At 50.1% G+C, this 16,537-nt stretch overlaps 1 protein-coding gene and 1 long non-coding RNA gene across 7 annotated transcripts in view; one reads left to right on the top strand and one right to left on the bottom strand.

Moving 5' to 3' along the window:
* LOC147106289 (uncharacterized) overlaps positions 1–16,537 on the top strand; it is a 313,882-nt gene that overhangs the window by 276,553 nt on the left and 20,792 nt on the right. The window lies entirely within an intron of this gene.
* Positions 1–16,537, bottom strand: part of ptprq (protein tyrosine phosphatase receptor type Q) — a 278,107-nt gene that overhangs the window by 240,858 nt on the left and 20,712 nt on the right.

Genomic DNA, 16,537 nt, shown 5'->3' with positions numbered 1-16,537 from the left:
TGAAAAAAAGGATGAGAATTTTGAAATCGAGGCATTACTTAACCGGGAGCCAATGTAGGTCTGCGAGCACAGGGGTAATGGGTGAACGGGACTTGGTGCGAGTTAGGACATGGGTAGCCGAGTTTTGGATCACCTCAAGTTTACGTAGGGTGGAATGTGGGAGGCCAGCCAGGAATGCATTGGAATAGTCAAGTCTAGAGGTAACAAAGGCATGGATGAGGGTTTCAGCAGCAGATGAGCTGAGGCAAGGGTGGAGACGGGCGATGTTACAGAGGTGGAAATAGGCGATCTTAGTTATGCTGTGGATATGTAGTCAAAAGCTCATTTCAGGGTCAAATATGACACCAAGGTTGCGAACAGTGTGGTTCAGCCTCAGGCAGATGTTAGGGAGAGGGATGGAGTCAGTGGCTAGGGTACGGAGTTTGTGGCGGGGACCGAAAACAATGGCTTCGGTCTTCCCAAAGTTTAACTGGAGAACATTTCTGCTCATCCAGAACTGGATGTCGGACAAGCAGTCTAACAATTTAGAGACCGTGGAGGGTGTTGTGTATGTACCTTTTAAGAGAAGAACTGATTCTATACTGCAGTACCAGCAGTGACCACCCCTGTATATAAAGCCATAGCAGGCTTCTGTACTTCAGTCTTGAATTACTCTCTGTTCAGTAAATACCTGTTTTATTGTTCTCCTGCAGTCTGAGTATTATTGATCCTCGGACACTACACTGGCGACGGGCAGGTTTGAACTCACCTGCAGTACTGCATCACCTCACGGGGATCTTTTCCCTGAAGAGAAGCTTCTTGGAGGTCGAAGTCAGAACGGCAGGCGTCGTCCACGGGCAACCGCCAAGGATTCAACGGAGAGTTGCAGGGGAGGCTGTGGATAGCTGGGCCTGGCTCCCCAGTCGAGGTGTTCCAGCAAGTCGTGCTGGTAGCAGGTAGTGCGCTGACCCTTCCGGTCTGCGGCGGGCTCAGGCTCAATCGAGCGGCTCTGCAAAGGGGCCGTGCAGCGTTGTCGGGAGGAAGAGAGAGAGGGTGGAGCTCAAGAACAGGGCAGCGTGGAGAGGATAGAATGCGGGGAAGGAAAAGTGAGATGCGCCGAAGCCGCGGGTCGCCGCCATTACCCTGTAGAACGCTAGGAGCAGCGTGGCAGCAAGGGGAAGAAGGAAGAGCGCGGGAGGCGCCACTTTATTCCATTGGGTAAGAAGAAAAAGCGCGGGAGGCGCCATTTTAAATCACCCAAGATGCCGAAGAGTGGCAGTATCACTGCTTTCGACAACGAGGTAGAAGACTGGACCACGTATGTGGAAAGAATTGACGTGTACTGCAATGCCAATGAGGTGGCCAATGGAAAGAAGGCATCGGTATTATTAAATTTGATGGGCGCAAGAATGTACGGCCTATTGCGGAATTTAATTACCCCAGCTAAACCAATGGAGAAAAGTTTTGAAGAGATTGTTAATATCTTACAGGAACACCTAAACCCTACACCGCTGCTGATAGCAGAAAGATTCAAGTTCCATAAAAGAAACCAGCACAAAGATGAGAACAATGCTGACTATCTTACGGAACTACGCAAGTTATCGAAGCACTGCCAGTTCGGAGCAGGACTGGCAGACACCTTACGGGATAAGTTTCTCTGCGGGCTCCAGAGTGAAGGAACCCAGAAACAACTACTTTCGGAAAAGGACCTGACGCTAGAACAGGCTTTCAGCATGGCAGTATCCTACGAAGCAGCAGCACAGGGAGCTGCGGAAATACAACAGAAACCACAAGAATATAGCGCTAACGAAATGGCGTATGGAGCAGAAAAGTGCTATCGCTGCGGCAGAACAACCCATGATCAGAAGGACTGCTGGTTTAAGGACAAAGTATGCAGGCAATGCGGGAAAATGGGACATATAGCAAGAGTCTGCAGGTCGGAAAAGAAAACCAACACTACAAGAACTACTAAGGAAAAGTACAAGAAAGTAAAAAAAATGACAGACAGTAGTTTGGAAGATCAGGAGAGTGATAATGATTCCGGGAGCAGGAGACTAAGATGTCTAAAGTTACACAACGTGATCGCAAAGGAGGATCACCGAACCATTTGGGTCATCCTCATGATAGCAGGGTCCCAAGTAAAGATGGAATTGGATACAGGATCAACCCTAACTGTCATGAATCAACGAGACTATGAGCGGCTATTCTCACACATACCCTTGAAGGACACGTCCATTGTATTGAAGACATACACGGGGCAAAATGTCTACCCCAGAGGAAAAATAAGGGTGCCAGTTGAATACAACGGCAAGGAAACACAGAAACTGTATCTATATATACTACCGGATGGAGGACCACCACTACTGGGACGTGAATGGATCCGAAAAATACAATTGGATTGGCATTCCATTCAGGCGCTAACTGTGACTGATAAAAAGGATGATGACGTCACACCTGGACGACTGTCAAAAATTCTAACTGACACGAAAGAGGTGTTCCAACAAGGACTTGGGACTCTAAAAGGAGTAACGGCAATGATAAAAATCGAAGATAACACAAACCCAAAATTTTTTAAGGCCAGACCGGTACCTTACGCGATCCGCCCAGCCGTTGAAGCAGAGCTGGAGAGTCTGGAGCATTCGGGTGTGCTGTCCAAGGTGGACTGGAGCGAGTGGGCCACACCCATCATTCCTGTAATGAAGAAATCATTGAGCAGCACGCCTGGGGAACCGAAGAAGGTTCGCATCTGTGGGGACTTCAAGGTAACTGTGAACCCAGTCCTGCACACAGTACAATATCCACTTCCACGGAGAGAAGATATTTTCGCCTCACTATCTGGAGGGAAACGCTTTACAAAGATTGATCTGGCCCAAGCGTATCTACAAATGGAGGTGGAAGAAGCATCTAGGAAATACCTCACGATAAACACTCACAAAGGCCTTTACCAGTACAAACTACTGGTATTCGGGGTAGCATCAGCCCCGGCTATTTGGCAGAGGGCGATGGAACAAGTCCTGCAAGGGATCCCGGGGACCCAGTGTTATTTGGACGACATCCTGGTTACGGGCGAAAATGACAGTGAACACCTTGCCAACCTGGAGCAGGTGCTCACGAGATTACAGGAATATGGGCTACGAGCCAACCGCCCCAAATGCGAGTTCTTCAGGAGACAAATCTCGTATTGTGGCCACATGATTGATGAGGAAGAGTTGCATAAGTCGCCGGACAAGATTGAGGCTGTAGTCAAGGCTCCAGCACCGGAAAATGTGTCGCAACTGAGGTCGTTCCTCGGGTTGGTGAACTACTACCATAAGTTCTTGCCGAATTTATCTACAATTCTGCACCCACTGAACGCCCTACTGCAAACTGGAGTAACATGGAAATGGAGTGATGAGTGTAAGCGTGCCTTTCAGAAATGTAAATGCCTAATCACTTCAAAAGAAGTATTGGCCCACTACAATCCAACACTACCGATTCGGTTAGCATGTAATGCGTCTCCCTACGGCATCGGAGCGGTGCTGTCACACAAATCCCTTGACGGTTCAGAGAGGCCAATAGCCTTTGCGTCGCGCTCGTTAACCTCAGCCGAGCGTAACTACACCCCGATTGACAGGGAGGCCCTCAGCCTGGTGTGGGGGGTGAAGAAGTTCAATCACTATCTGCACGGGCAGAAATTCACCCTACTGACTGATCATCAGCCCCTGGTCTCCATTTTTAACCCAAAGAAGGGCGTTCCGGTGATGGCGCAACGGCTGCAAAGATGGTCACTTTTTCTAGGGGCACGTCAGTACGACATAGAGTACAAGGGTACGAAACAGCATGGAAACGCTGATGGGCTGTCGCGTCTACCGTTGCCTACGGTAGAGGAAGCACCTGCAGTGCACCCTGTTGAGATATTCCATGCGACCATAGTCGAATGTCTACCTGTTACAAACTCAAGTATAGAGAAGGAAACCCGAAATGACCCGACACTCTCTCGGGTCTATGATTTGACGGTGAAGGGATGGCCAGCACATGGCGACTCACTGTTGCCAGCATTCTCGCCAAGGAGAGAACAGCTGTCAGTGTGCCGGGGGACCTTGATGTGTGGATCCCGAGTGGTAATTCCACCCAAGTTGAGAGATAGAGTGCTCAATGAGCTTCATGAGGGTCATCTGGGAGGGGTAAAAATGAAGAGCCTAGCCAGGGCGTTTGTGTGGTGGCTGGGAATCGATAAAGAAATCGAGGATATGACCAAGAGATGCACAGGATGCCAGAAGGTCCAAAACGCTCCACCACAGGCCCCGCTACATCCATGGGAGTGGCCCTCACCTCCATGGCAACGGGTACACATTGATTTTGCTGGTCCATTTATGGACTCAATGTTCCTAATCGCTGTGGACGCCCATTCAAAATGGCCAGAGGTCATCAAAATGTCCTCCACCACCACGGAGAAAACTATTGCAGTCCTACGGACCATCTTCGCCAGGAATGGCTTGCCAGAACAGATTTGCTCCGACAATGGGCCACAGTTTGTGTCCGAGGATTTCCGGAGGTTTCTGAGGAATAATGGGGTGAAACATTACACATCTGCCCCATATCATCCAGCCACAAATGGATTGGCTGAGAGGTTTGTTCAGACCTTTAAAAAGGCAATAAAGGCAATGCATAATGACGACATACCACTACAACACAAGGTGGATAATTTCTTGTTTGCTTACCGGAATGCGACACATGCAGTCACCAACCAAACTCCAGCCATAATGTTCTTCAACCGAAGGCTAAGATGTCGCCTGGATTTGCTCAAACCAAACATAAAATGAGATATTGAGGATAAGCAATTCCAGCACATAAATGAGAAGCCAACCAGGAGCTTCAAGATAGGGCAACCAGTCTTGGCCCGCGACTGCCGAACAGAAAAATGGCAGCCAGGAACGATATGCACACAGCAGGGACCACTAATGTACACAGTGGACGTTGGAGAGAACATCGTGAGACGCCATGCTGACCAGATTCTAGAGTCACAGGAACAAGCCAAACCCATACCACGAGCAGGTGCACCTGGTAATCAACCCGAAGTACAGATTGCGTCTACCTCAGAAGCAGTGGTATTGGAAGCTGACGAACCAACCAATGACAATGAGCCAGAATCAACTCCGCCGCAAGAACAGGATACTCGAGAAAGGCGTTATCCAGTCAGGATTAGGAAGCCTCCTCAAAGACTGAACTTATAAATGATTATTTCAGTTGATGTATATAATACAGAGAAAATTGTAATTGTAATTAGTTATTATTTAGTTGTTAAATGAATGTTATGTACTGTTTATCTAAAAGGGGAGGAATTGTTGTGTATGTACCTTTAAGAGAAGAACTGATTCTATACTGCAGTACCGGCAGTGACCACCCCTGTATATAAAGCCATAGCAGGCTTCTGTACTTCAGTCTTGAATTACTCTCTGTTCAGTAAATACCTGTTTTATTGTTCTCCTGCAGTCTGAGTATTATTGATCCTCGGACACTACAGAGGGGTCGAGAGAAGAGGTAGTGAGGTAGAGCTGGATGTCGTCAGCGTACATGTGGAAACTGACGCTGTGTTTTCGGATGATGTCGCCAAGGGGCAACATGTAGATGAGAAATAGGAGGGGGCCAAGGATAGATCCTTGGGGGACACCAGAGGTAACGATGTAGGAGCAGGAAGAGAAGCCGTTGCAGGTGATTCTCTGGCTACGATTAGATAGATAAGAATGAAACCAGGCAAGTGCAGTCCCACCCAGCTGGATGACAGTGAAGAGGCCTTGGAGAAGGATGGAGGGGTCAACTATGTCAAAGGCTGCAGACAAGTCAAGAAGGACGAGGAGGGATAGTTTACCTTTGTCACAGTTACAGAGGATGTAATCTGTGACTGTGATGAGAGCCATTTTGGTACTGTGGCAAGGACGAAAACCTGATTGGAGGGATTCAAACATGGAATTGTGGGAAAGATGGGCACGGATTTGTGAGGCGACAACACGTTCAAGGACTTTGGAGAGGAAAGTGAGGTTGGAGATGGGGCGGTAGTTTGCAAGGATGGAGGGGTCAAGGGTTGGGGGGTTTTTTAGGAGAGGGATGATGATGGCAGATTTGAGGGGGTCAGTACCTGAGGAGAGAGAACCGTTAACAATGTCAGCTAACATGGGAGCCAGAAAAGGAAGTTGGGTGGTCAGCAGTTTGGTGGGAATAGGGTCGAGGGAGCAGGAGGTGGGTCTCATGGACAAGATGAGCGCAGAGAGGTCATGAGGGGAGATCGGAGAGAAACTGGAGAAAGATGTGAGTTCAGAGCTAGGGCGGGGGAAGTTTGGAAGGTGGTGGTGAGGAAGTTTGGCCCAGTGGGCTAGGGGAAGGAAGGGAAGTGGCAGAGGAAGCTGAGTGGCCTCAATCTTAGAGACAAAGAAGCTCATGAGTTCCACACACTTGGGGGTAGATTTTCCCGAACCTGTCAGGAAGAAGGCGAGACTTCCCCTTTCAGGTTTTTGACCCGCCTACTTCGACGTCCGGCCAATCCGCGCGATTTTCCCTTGATTGACCTTGTTGAGCCTGCCCAGCGGGCTCAGCAGGCCAATTAAGGGCCACCCGGCAACAGGTGATGTCACAGACTGCAATTTCATCTGTCAAGAGTTTTTGACAGATGAAATATCAGTGTCTCACAGCTGTTTGAAGCTGTGAAACACTGACAGTCTGAGTTCTGACATGAGTCATTCTGCACAGACTCAGTTAGAACTCTCAGCAGCACTCAAAGCTGAAGGCTGTCACTATTGACAGATCACAGCCATTCAGCTTTAAGTGCCAGCTGAGTGATGCGCTCCCGACGGCTACAGGAAGAAAGGCTGTTAAGGTAAGTACAGGTAAGTAAAAGTTCTTTACACACTTTAGACACACCAAACACACTTACCTTTACACTCATGCACTCATCGCTCACATGAGCGCCAACATCGCGACCCCTCCAACTCCTTCAACCCGACGGCCTGCCTACTCTAACCTGGCGTGGTTTGGAGCCGTCGGGAAACCCACACGAAACCCCTCAAAATAGGGATTAGGCTAAAAACTGCCTGTTAACTACCTGTTAACAGGCAGTTAATTGGCACTAATCCCTTCCCGCCTGGTTTCGGCGGGACCCAGTGCGGGGCGGGTACCCGCCGCCCCTGAAACTTACATGGGGCGGGGTTTTGGGCGGGATGGTGTCAGGACCCCCAAATTCGGGATTTTCCCCCCCCTACACGCCTGAAACCCTGCCTGATGGCTGGGGGAAAATTGGGGCCTTGATGTCGGAGGTGAGGGTGGAGGAGACAGGGGAGAGGGGTTTAAGAAGACAGTTAGCAGTGGAGAATAGAAGCCAGGGTTTATCTTTGCATTCCAGAATGATTCTGGAATAGTGAGCAATTTTGGCAGACGAGAGCAGGACCCGATAATGCTTTGTGGTCCAGCCAAATTTGGCAGTGAATGGCTAAACCAGTTGTCCGCCATATCCGTTCAAGTCTGCCTCCCTTGGACTTAAGAGAGCGAAGATGAGGGCCACACCGGGGGAACATCCAGGGTGAGAGGGAGTAATTGTTTTAATAGGGACTAGGGCATCAAAGGTGGCGGTGAGGGTGTGGTTAAGCGGATCAGTAGCTGCAGCACGGTGGCATAGTGGTTAGCACTGTTGCCTCACAGCGCCAGGGACCCGGGTTCGAATCCGGCCTCGGGTGACTGTCTGTGTGGAGTTTGCACATTCTCCCCGTGTTTGCGTGGGTTTCCTCCGGGTGCTCCGGTTTCCTCCCACAGTCCAAAGATGTGCGGGTTAGGTTGATTGGCTATGATAAATTGACCCTTAGTGTTAGGGGGATTAAATACGTGGGGTTACGGGGATAGGGTGGGATATGTGTTGGTGTAGGGGTTACAGGGATCGGGTGGGCCGAAATGGCCTCTATCTGCACTGTGGGGTTTCTGTGATTCTGTGATTTTCTGTGAAATATTGTAGTGAATGGCGGGCCAAAGGCTGGATAGTTGGGATTTCATAGGTGCTGTTGTAAGAGAGTTGGGAGAGAGTTTTTTCCAGGGGCGGACACAGAAGGACATAGGGCTGGTGGGGGTAGGTGGAAGGGTGATGTGGGTGGAGATCAATATGAGGAAGTGGTCAGAGATGGCATATCTGCGATTGACACGATGGGAGTAGCCAGGCCACGAGAGATGGCAAGGTCGAGGAGGTGGCCATGAATATGGGTTGGAGAGTTTACATGGAAGGATAGGAGGCTAGTGAACTCAGAGGAGAGAGAGCATGATGAATTGAGATGGAGGTTGAAATCACCGAGTATGTGAAGTCATTCGGTGCTGAGGGAGGAGAACAGTGAAGATATCTCAGTAACAACATTTTTACGGTACTTGGGTGGGCGGTAGAGAACGAGAATTTTAAATGAGGTGAAAGGGGTGGATTAAGGTGAGATGCTCAAAGGAGGAGAAACTGCCGGAGGAATAGGGGGACAGACCAAGCTGTCATTTGGTGATGAGAGCCACACCGCCACCACGGCAGTCTGAGTGGGGCAAGTTATAGCCAGGCAGGGAGGCTTCATTTAAGGGTAAGGTGTCATCACCCCTCAACCAAGTTCCCGTCAGGGCCATGCTCATGGATGGTAAGGGTCTTGTTCGCAATTGAACGGACATTCTGTAGGGAGATGAGGAGAGGGTCAGTGATGGCTGCCCCACTGCCAGCATCCACAGGGTCAGCGCTGGAGAGGATGAGTTGGATGGGGAGGAGATGGCAAGATTTGCCCCTAGTGGGCGCGCTGGGCGGGAAGGCCGACGAGAGAGTAGGATGGGACAGTTGGGGTTGCTGCTTGTAAGGAGGCAGTGGCAAATGCCTCGATGGGCCCTTTGTAGGATGCCAAGAGAGGCACAGAGGGAAGCTGTAGGCTTATCTAAGAGGGAGTCAAGCCTGGGACGGCGGCAGGAGAGTAGGACGGTCGAAGAGTAATGAAGGATTGGGGTAGGGATTTGGGAGGTCAGAGTATCCGAGAGAGGAGAGATGAAAGGAGGCATGATGACAGGAGAGAGTGGTCAGGGAGGGATAGAGAGAAAAGGAAAAGAGGGGGAAAAAGTGAAAAAGTATTGAATGGCTCGGGTCCGGAGCAGCAGCCAAAGTGCACACGTGAATTGATGCAGGGGGAAAGCTCAGGTTGCATAGGCATGTTTAAATGTAGTAATTAATGGAATACATATTTCTTGGTAGCAAGTTAAAGGAGAAGTAGGATATGGGAGTGCTTCCATATAAACAAGTCAAAAATGTCTCATTTTTAAAAAATTGGCTAGGAAGACATCCATTTGTTAGGAGACATTTTGATTTATGTAGTGTACTTTTGACTGCATTTCAAATCACTCAGTCTTCATAATTAGGCTTGTCATAGATGCCACAAAAACATTCAATTATGCTTTCCCTTCTGGCAATTACTGCAGCTGTCTGCCACTGGCCATTCTCTATTCCGATCTTCCCACATACAGTCCCAGCATTTCAGTTTTGGCTTTCTGTGTGATCTTTTCCCAGTTAATACCCATTCCATCACTTTCTGAGGTTAGTGGCTTTCAGCCACACAACAACAACCACAACAAATTTTATTTATATAGCGTCTTTAATGTAGAAAAATGTTAAAAATGTTCCAAGGCACTTCATAGAAGCTTAAAGTAAACAGAAACTGGACGAAAGAAGGTCAGATAAGGAGGGTTGACCAAAAGTTCGGTCAAAGAGGCAGGCTTTAAGGAGGGCCTTATGGAAGAGATGGAACTGGTGAGGCAGAAAGGTTTAGTGAGAGTGAGACCTTGGTGGCTAAGTCACGACTGCTAACTGTGGGGCAAAAGGAGGGGGGGGATGCACAAAAGGGCGGAATCAGAGGTACAAAGAGTATGCCGGGGGTAGGGGTGGGGACTGTAGAGCTAGAAGAGGTTACAGATAAAGGGAGAAGTGAAGCCATGGAGGGATGTAAAGATAAGAATTGAATTTTAAATTTGAGGCATTCAGGGACCAATGTAGTTCAGCGAGGAAAGGTTATGATGGCTGAGTGTGACTTGGTATGGGTGAGGATATGGGCCACAAATTTTTGGATGAGCTGAAATTTATGGAGTGGAGTATGGGAGGCTGGCCAGGAGAGTATTACAGTAATTAAGTTTGGAGGTGACAAAAGCATGAATGAGAGCTTCAGTCGCAACTGGACTAAAAAGGGATGGAGGCAGTTGATGTTACAGAGATGGAAGTAGCCAGTCTTTGTGATGGAAAGGATATAAGATTGGAAACTCAGCTTGGAGTCAAACAGGAAGCCGAGACTGCAAACAGTCTGCTTCGGCCAGAGACACCGGCCAAGTAGAGAGATGGAGTTGCTGGTAGTGGTGCTGAATTTGTGGCAGGGGCCAAAGATGATAGCTTCTGTCTTCCAAATGTTTAGCTGGAGAAAGTAACAGCTCATTGAAGACTGGATGTACAAACAATCTGACAGCACTGTGGCAGTGGCGGGGTTGCAAGAGGTAGTGGAGAAACAGAGCTGCATGCCTGTGGAAGCTGACTCCATGGCTTTGGATGATATTGCCAATGGGCAACATTTAGATCATGAAGAGAAAGGAGCCAAGGGTGGATCCATGTGTGTGAAGAGAAGCCATTGGTAGAAATGTTTTGGCTACATATGGAGAGTTAAGATTGGAACAACACAAGGGCAATCCCATGGTGCTTGATAACAGAGGATCATGTGATCGATTCTGTTGAAGGCTAGAGTGGAGGGATCATGCACCATGGTTGCAATGATAGAGAATGTTATAACATTGGTTAGAGCAGTTTCAGTGCTGTGGAAGAGGAAAAAACCTAAACAATTCAAACAGGAATTTGCGGGAATGGTGGGCATGGATCTGAAGTGTGACATTATGTTCAACGGCCTTGCAAAGATGAGGTTGGTTGGAGCTGGGATGGTAATTAGTGAGGACAGAGGAGTCAAGTGATAGATTTATGTGAAGTGGGGGGTGATGACAACAGTATTGAAAGACAGAGGTACACTGCTTAGGAAAGGGAACCATTTATAATGTTGGCTAAAATAGGGACCAGAAAGTGAAGTTGGGTGATCAGGTGTATAGTGGGAATAGGGTCAAGGGAGCAAGAGGTCAGTCTCATAGGTGAAATGAGCTTGAAGAGGGTATAGGAGAGATGGAGAGGAAAGAGAGGAGGGTTCAGAGCTAGGGTGGGTTCAGGACTAACTGAGGTTTGGCTTAGAGGGCAAGGAGAAGAGGGTAAGCAGCTGAGACAGTGAATTATCTCTATCTTGGAGATGAAGAAATCCATGAGCTCCTCATTAATGTTAGAGGTGAGTATGTTGGCGGCAGAAGTGAGGCATTTAAGGAAGTGATTCACGAAAGAAGATGCAAAAAACTTCTCAGAAATAGTGGAGAGCCAAGGGTCTAGTGAGAATGAGGAACTGAAAGAAATTAGTATTAGTAAAAAAAGTAGTACTGGAGAAATTAAAGGGACTGAAAGCCAATAAATCCCCTGGACCTGATGGCCTACATGAAAGAGTTGGCTATAGAGTTAGTGGATGCATTGGTTCTCATTTTCCAAAATTCCATCGATTCTAGAATGGTTCCCGCGGATTGGAAGGTAGCAAACGTAACCCCACCATTTAAGAAAGGAGGGAGAGAGAAAACGGGGAACTACAGACCAGTTAGCCTGACATCAGTAATAGGGAAAATGCTAGAAGCTATTAAGGACGTGGTCACACGGCACTTAGAAAATAATAATAGAATTAGGCAAAGTCAACATGGATTTATGAAAGGGAAATCGTGTTTGACAATTCTGTTAAAGTTTTTTGACAATTCTGTTAGAATTTTTTGAGATTCTAACTACCAGAATAGATAAGGGGAAAACCAGTGGATGTGGTGTATTTAGATTTTCAGAAGGCATTCGATAAGGTGCCACACAACAGGTTATTAAACAAAATTAGGGCTCATGGGATTGGGGGGTAATATACTAGCATGGATTGAGGATTGGTTAACGGACAGAAAACAGAGAGTAGGAATAAACGGATCTTTTTCGGGTTGGCAGGCTGTAACTAGTGGGGTACCGCAAGGATCAGTCCTTGGGCCTCAGCTATTCACAATCTACATCAATGATTTGGATGAGGGGACCAAATGTAATATATCCAAGTTTGCTGATGATACAAAGCTATAGGTGGGAATGTAAGTTGTGAGGAGGATGCAAGGAGGCTTCAAGGGGATATAGACAGGCTAAGTGAGTGGGCATGAACGTGGCAAATGGAATATAATGTGGAGAAATGTGAAGTTATCCACTTTGGTAGGAAAAATAGAAAAGCAGAGAATTTTTTAAATGGTGAGAGATTGGGAAATGTTGGTGTTCAGAGGGACCTGGGTGTCCTTGTACACGAATCACTGATAGTTAACATGCAGGTACAGCAAGCAATTAGGAAAGCAAATGGTATGTTGGCCTTTATTACAAGAGGATTTGAGTGTTAAGAGTAAAGGGCCTAGAAATTCAGTATCGTCACGTTTGGGGCGCTACAGCCGGGCGCTCGCTAAATTTAGCGCCCGGCGCAACTTAGCGCCACCTTCGCCGAAATTGAGTTGTATCGCCCCAAGAGGTTGCTGCTGCGCTAAAGCAGGCGGTGCACGACTATCATAAGGCGCTAAGCCGGCGAGCCGAGGCACTACCACCGAGGGCGGGCACAGCGCAGGTGCGGCAAGTTATCGATTGCAGGCAGACACGCTGGCGCCGGTCAGCTCTTAAAGGGGGAGGGTCGATTTGGTTTGCAGCCACGCCCTGCACACTGCAGCCCTGAATCTAGGCCTGGACAGACCTGCTTCGACAACGCCACGCCCACGACCATGGAGAAGGCCAGGGAGCGAGCGCAGCGCTTCAGTGAGGGTGCCCTGAAGGTTCTGGTTGGCGCAATGGAGCGCAGGCGACCTATCCTCTTTCCTGACAATGGCAGGAGGCCGCTGCCCAATGAATACAGGAAAGCTTGGAGGGAGGTGACAAACAGGGTGACCTCCAGCAGCATGGTTGCCAGGACTCCAACGCAATGCAGAAAGAAGTTCAACGACCTCACTCGGGTTGTCAGGGTGAGTACCCTTTCCAGTATCCTCTTCATCCCTGCATGTGCACATCACTTTATGGCCAAAGGGTCCTGAAAGCCCCAATGCCCAGCCCTCATCCAACACCTATGGGGCACTCATGAAAATCAAATGCACATTCACCACTTTACACACTGTCAGGGCTATTCCACCATGGGAGGCAGTGCAGGCAAGATGAGGGCTTGACACTGTCAGGGCTATTCCTCCATGGGAGGCAGTGCAGGCAAGATCAGGGCTTGACACTGTACTCAGAGCCCTTCCTTTCTCTTGCAGGGCAAGCTGGCGCACAACAGGAGGCAGCAGCTATGGACCGGGGGAGGCCGTCCTGAACTTAAAGAGCTCAGTGACCTGGAGCAGCGAGTGGAGCGGATTATGGGAGGCTGGCTGATTGGCCCCGTCGCCACTGGAGATGCCGACCCCGTTCTGGACAGCAATGGTAAGGTCATCACCTTTTTGACCTCTCTCTTTACACTTGTGCCTCACACCAGCATCCTTTGCCACTCTCGAACCAATGCAGTGCATTGCAGCACTCATGCCTCCCTCGCTGCCGCCCTGTCCTCACTCTAAAGCAACTCTTGTGCCTCCCTGCTTTCAGATGCTGATTCGCCAGGTGAGGAGGCGGGCCCTCAAGCTGGCACTGTGAGTGAATCGGAAGGCGAGGAGGAGGAAGAGGAAGCCGGACCATCAGTGCCACCCTCAGCCGAGGCAGCCCATGGCCATGATGGGGACACGTCTTCCCTGGAGGGGAGCAGGGGGGAAGGGTCTGATGAGGGTGAAGCTCCGGGGCCCAGCGGGCTGCAGCAACGCGGGAGGGGTAGGGAAGCTCGGCGGCCTTCTCCCCGGAGGGTGAGTTTGGCCTCCAGTCCTGCTACAGTGAGCGCAGAGGAGGTGCGGCTCCTTGGTGAAATGGGCGCCCAGGCTGAGCGCAGGCACATTGAGCTCATGGCTGCAGTGGCAAGGATGCCTGACTCCATTGAGTCACTGGCAAGAAGTGTGCAGGAATTCGGGGCAGCACAGGCCAGGAGTCAGCAGGATGTCGCTGCATCACAGGCCAGGAGTCAGCAGGACGTCGCTGCATCACATGCGGCTTCCAGCCAAGTGCTTAGTCGTGCCATGCATTCACTGGCTGGTCTGATGCAGACACAGATCAGGGCCACATGGGCACTAACTGCTGCCACCCTCGCTGGATCGGCCAGGAATTGCCGGGGCCCTCGCCGCGCCGCAGCAGCCCAGCAGTCTGTGCTTCAGCAGATTGCTGCGCATGCTTCAGTGCTGGCCCGTGCGAGTGCCAGTGTCTCAGCCGACCAGGGAGTGCCTGTGCTCCGTCAGGTTGGCAGCATTCCTGCTGCCAACGCTGTCACTCCTCCACTGCAGCTGCCACCACCCGTAGGACAGACTGCTGCCGCCCAAGCAGAGTTGGAGCAGTCAGCAGCCGGGCCCTCCAGGTCCAGAGCTGGTCCAGGCCGTCCCCCAAGGGCATCTGCCGACTCACTATCTGACCCTCAGCAGCCACTGGGGTCCCACTGAGGAGGAGCTGCAGGGCGGGAAGGGGCCAATCGCGCAAGCGAGGCGAATCACCCTTGCAGGCCAAAAAGTAGGAGGTGTGGCAAAATGTTGAGTTTTTTATGAAGGCCGAGAATGTTGTGTTTGTTTTTTATGAAGGCCGAGAATGTTGTGTTTGTTTTTTATGAAGGCCGAGAATGTTGTGTTTGTTTTTTATGAAGGCCGAGGATCATGATCATTTTTGTTTAACTGTTTTGTTCATTTTCTCCAGGTTGTGAGAGCCAGTTATGTGTCTGACTGTTTTTTGGGGGGTTTATCTGTATTTGGTTGTCATGCGGGAAGGGCACGGAGTTTGTTAAATAAAAAATTATCTTTATTCAGATTGTCCATGTTTGCACTTTGAACTATTTGTTGCCTTGACCGCCTCAGGGTTTGCGGAGCGGCTCCATTCATGTTTTTACAATGGCACAAGCCATTCCCAGAGAGGGGGTCTAGAACCGACTTGCAATAAGCCGCTGACAGACGGCCCTTGCACTTTGTGCCTCCCTCCCGTCTTGGTGCTCCTCCTCCTCCTCTGGTGGTCCTCCAATGTCTGCTGGCAGTGGCTGAGTCCTGAGGATAGCCAGGCTGTGCAGCATGCAGCACACTACAACGAAATGGGAGACTTGCTCAGGCGAGTACTGTAGGGCTCCCCCGGAATGGTCCAGACAGCGGAACCGTTGCTTCAGCATGCCGATTGTGTGCTCAATGATGTTCCTGGTCGCTTGATGGCTGTCATTGTATCGCTCTCCAGCAGGGGTGGTGGGCGCACGGAGCGGGGTCATCAGCCAGGTGCACAAAGGATAGCCCTTGTTCCCGAGAAGCCAGCCTCCTGGGTGAGCCGGGGCTTCGAAAATGTCTGCCACAGAAGTCTGGCGCAAGATGAAGACATCGTGGCTGCTGCCTGGAAAGCGGGCATTGACAGCTAGTATGAGCTGCCTGTGGTCACACACCAACTGGATGTTGAGCAAATGGTAGCCCTTCCGGTTGCGGTAATCCTCGGCATTCTCTAGAGGCACCAGCAAAGCCACATGCGTGCAGTCAATGGCGCCCTGGACTATGGGGAAGCCCGCTATTCTTGCAATTCCCATTGCACGCTCTTGCTGCTTGTCCAGGGTCATGGGGAAGGAAATACACTGACGTCTCCTTCTGAAGAGGGCATTCATGACCTGGCGGATGCAGCAATGCACCGCGAACTGGGATATATTGGCAATGTCCCCAGTAGTGGATTGGAAGGAGCCTCTGTCACCTTCACCGCCACCGACAGACGTCCTGCTCCTCAGCTGAGGCTGCAGATCTCTATGAAGCAGGTGGCAGATCTCAGTGACCACCTCCCTTCTGAATCGAAGCCTCCGAATGCACTGCTCCTCAGACATGTTGAGGTAGGAGAAGTGCTGGCGGTATACCCTGGGAGGCTAAGGCCTCCTGTGCCAACGCCTGTTGACCCTTCTCCATCTGGCCATGATTGGCACTCTCTCTCAGCGTCTCTGAGCCCTTTCAATGCAATGCAGAAACCCAACGTTTCCACCCATTGCAGCCCCCATTATATGTGGCCACTCAAGGCTATGGCACTGAAAAATAAATCCAACTGCAAAGCTCTGCCCTGAAGCCAGAAGTACCTGTGTGAGCGCTGAGTCAAAGCAGAAAGCTCTCTCCCTTTGTCTCTCTCCAAATCTCTCTCTCACACAGGAGTGGAACAAAATGGCTGCCACCAAGAATGCAGGCAGAGTCCCCTTTAAATAGCGTCTCCCCAGCCCCACAGCGACTGGGAACCGTTCCACTCAACCAGTCGCTGGGCGCGACAGGCGCAAAGAAGGGGGACACCACTGAAGTTCCGGTTCGGGGCGCACCAAGGGCGTTGCACCATGAAATTACGTCAGGATCTGGGGTTTTGCGCCGCCGCTAATTC

The sequence above is a fragment of the Somniosus microcephalus genome, chromosome 16 (assembly GCF_052327205.1).
Source record: "Somniosus microcephalus isolate GS21.2 chromosome 16, FLI_Smic_1.0, whole genome shotgun sequence".
Taxonomy (NCBI): domain Eukaryota; kingdom Metazoa; phylum Chordata; class Chondrichthyes; order Squaliformes; family Somniosidae; genus Somniosus; species Somniosus microcephalus.
Note: the sequence above shows the minus strand (reverse complement) of the source record. Positions and strands in the feature narration are given on the sequence as shown.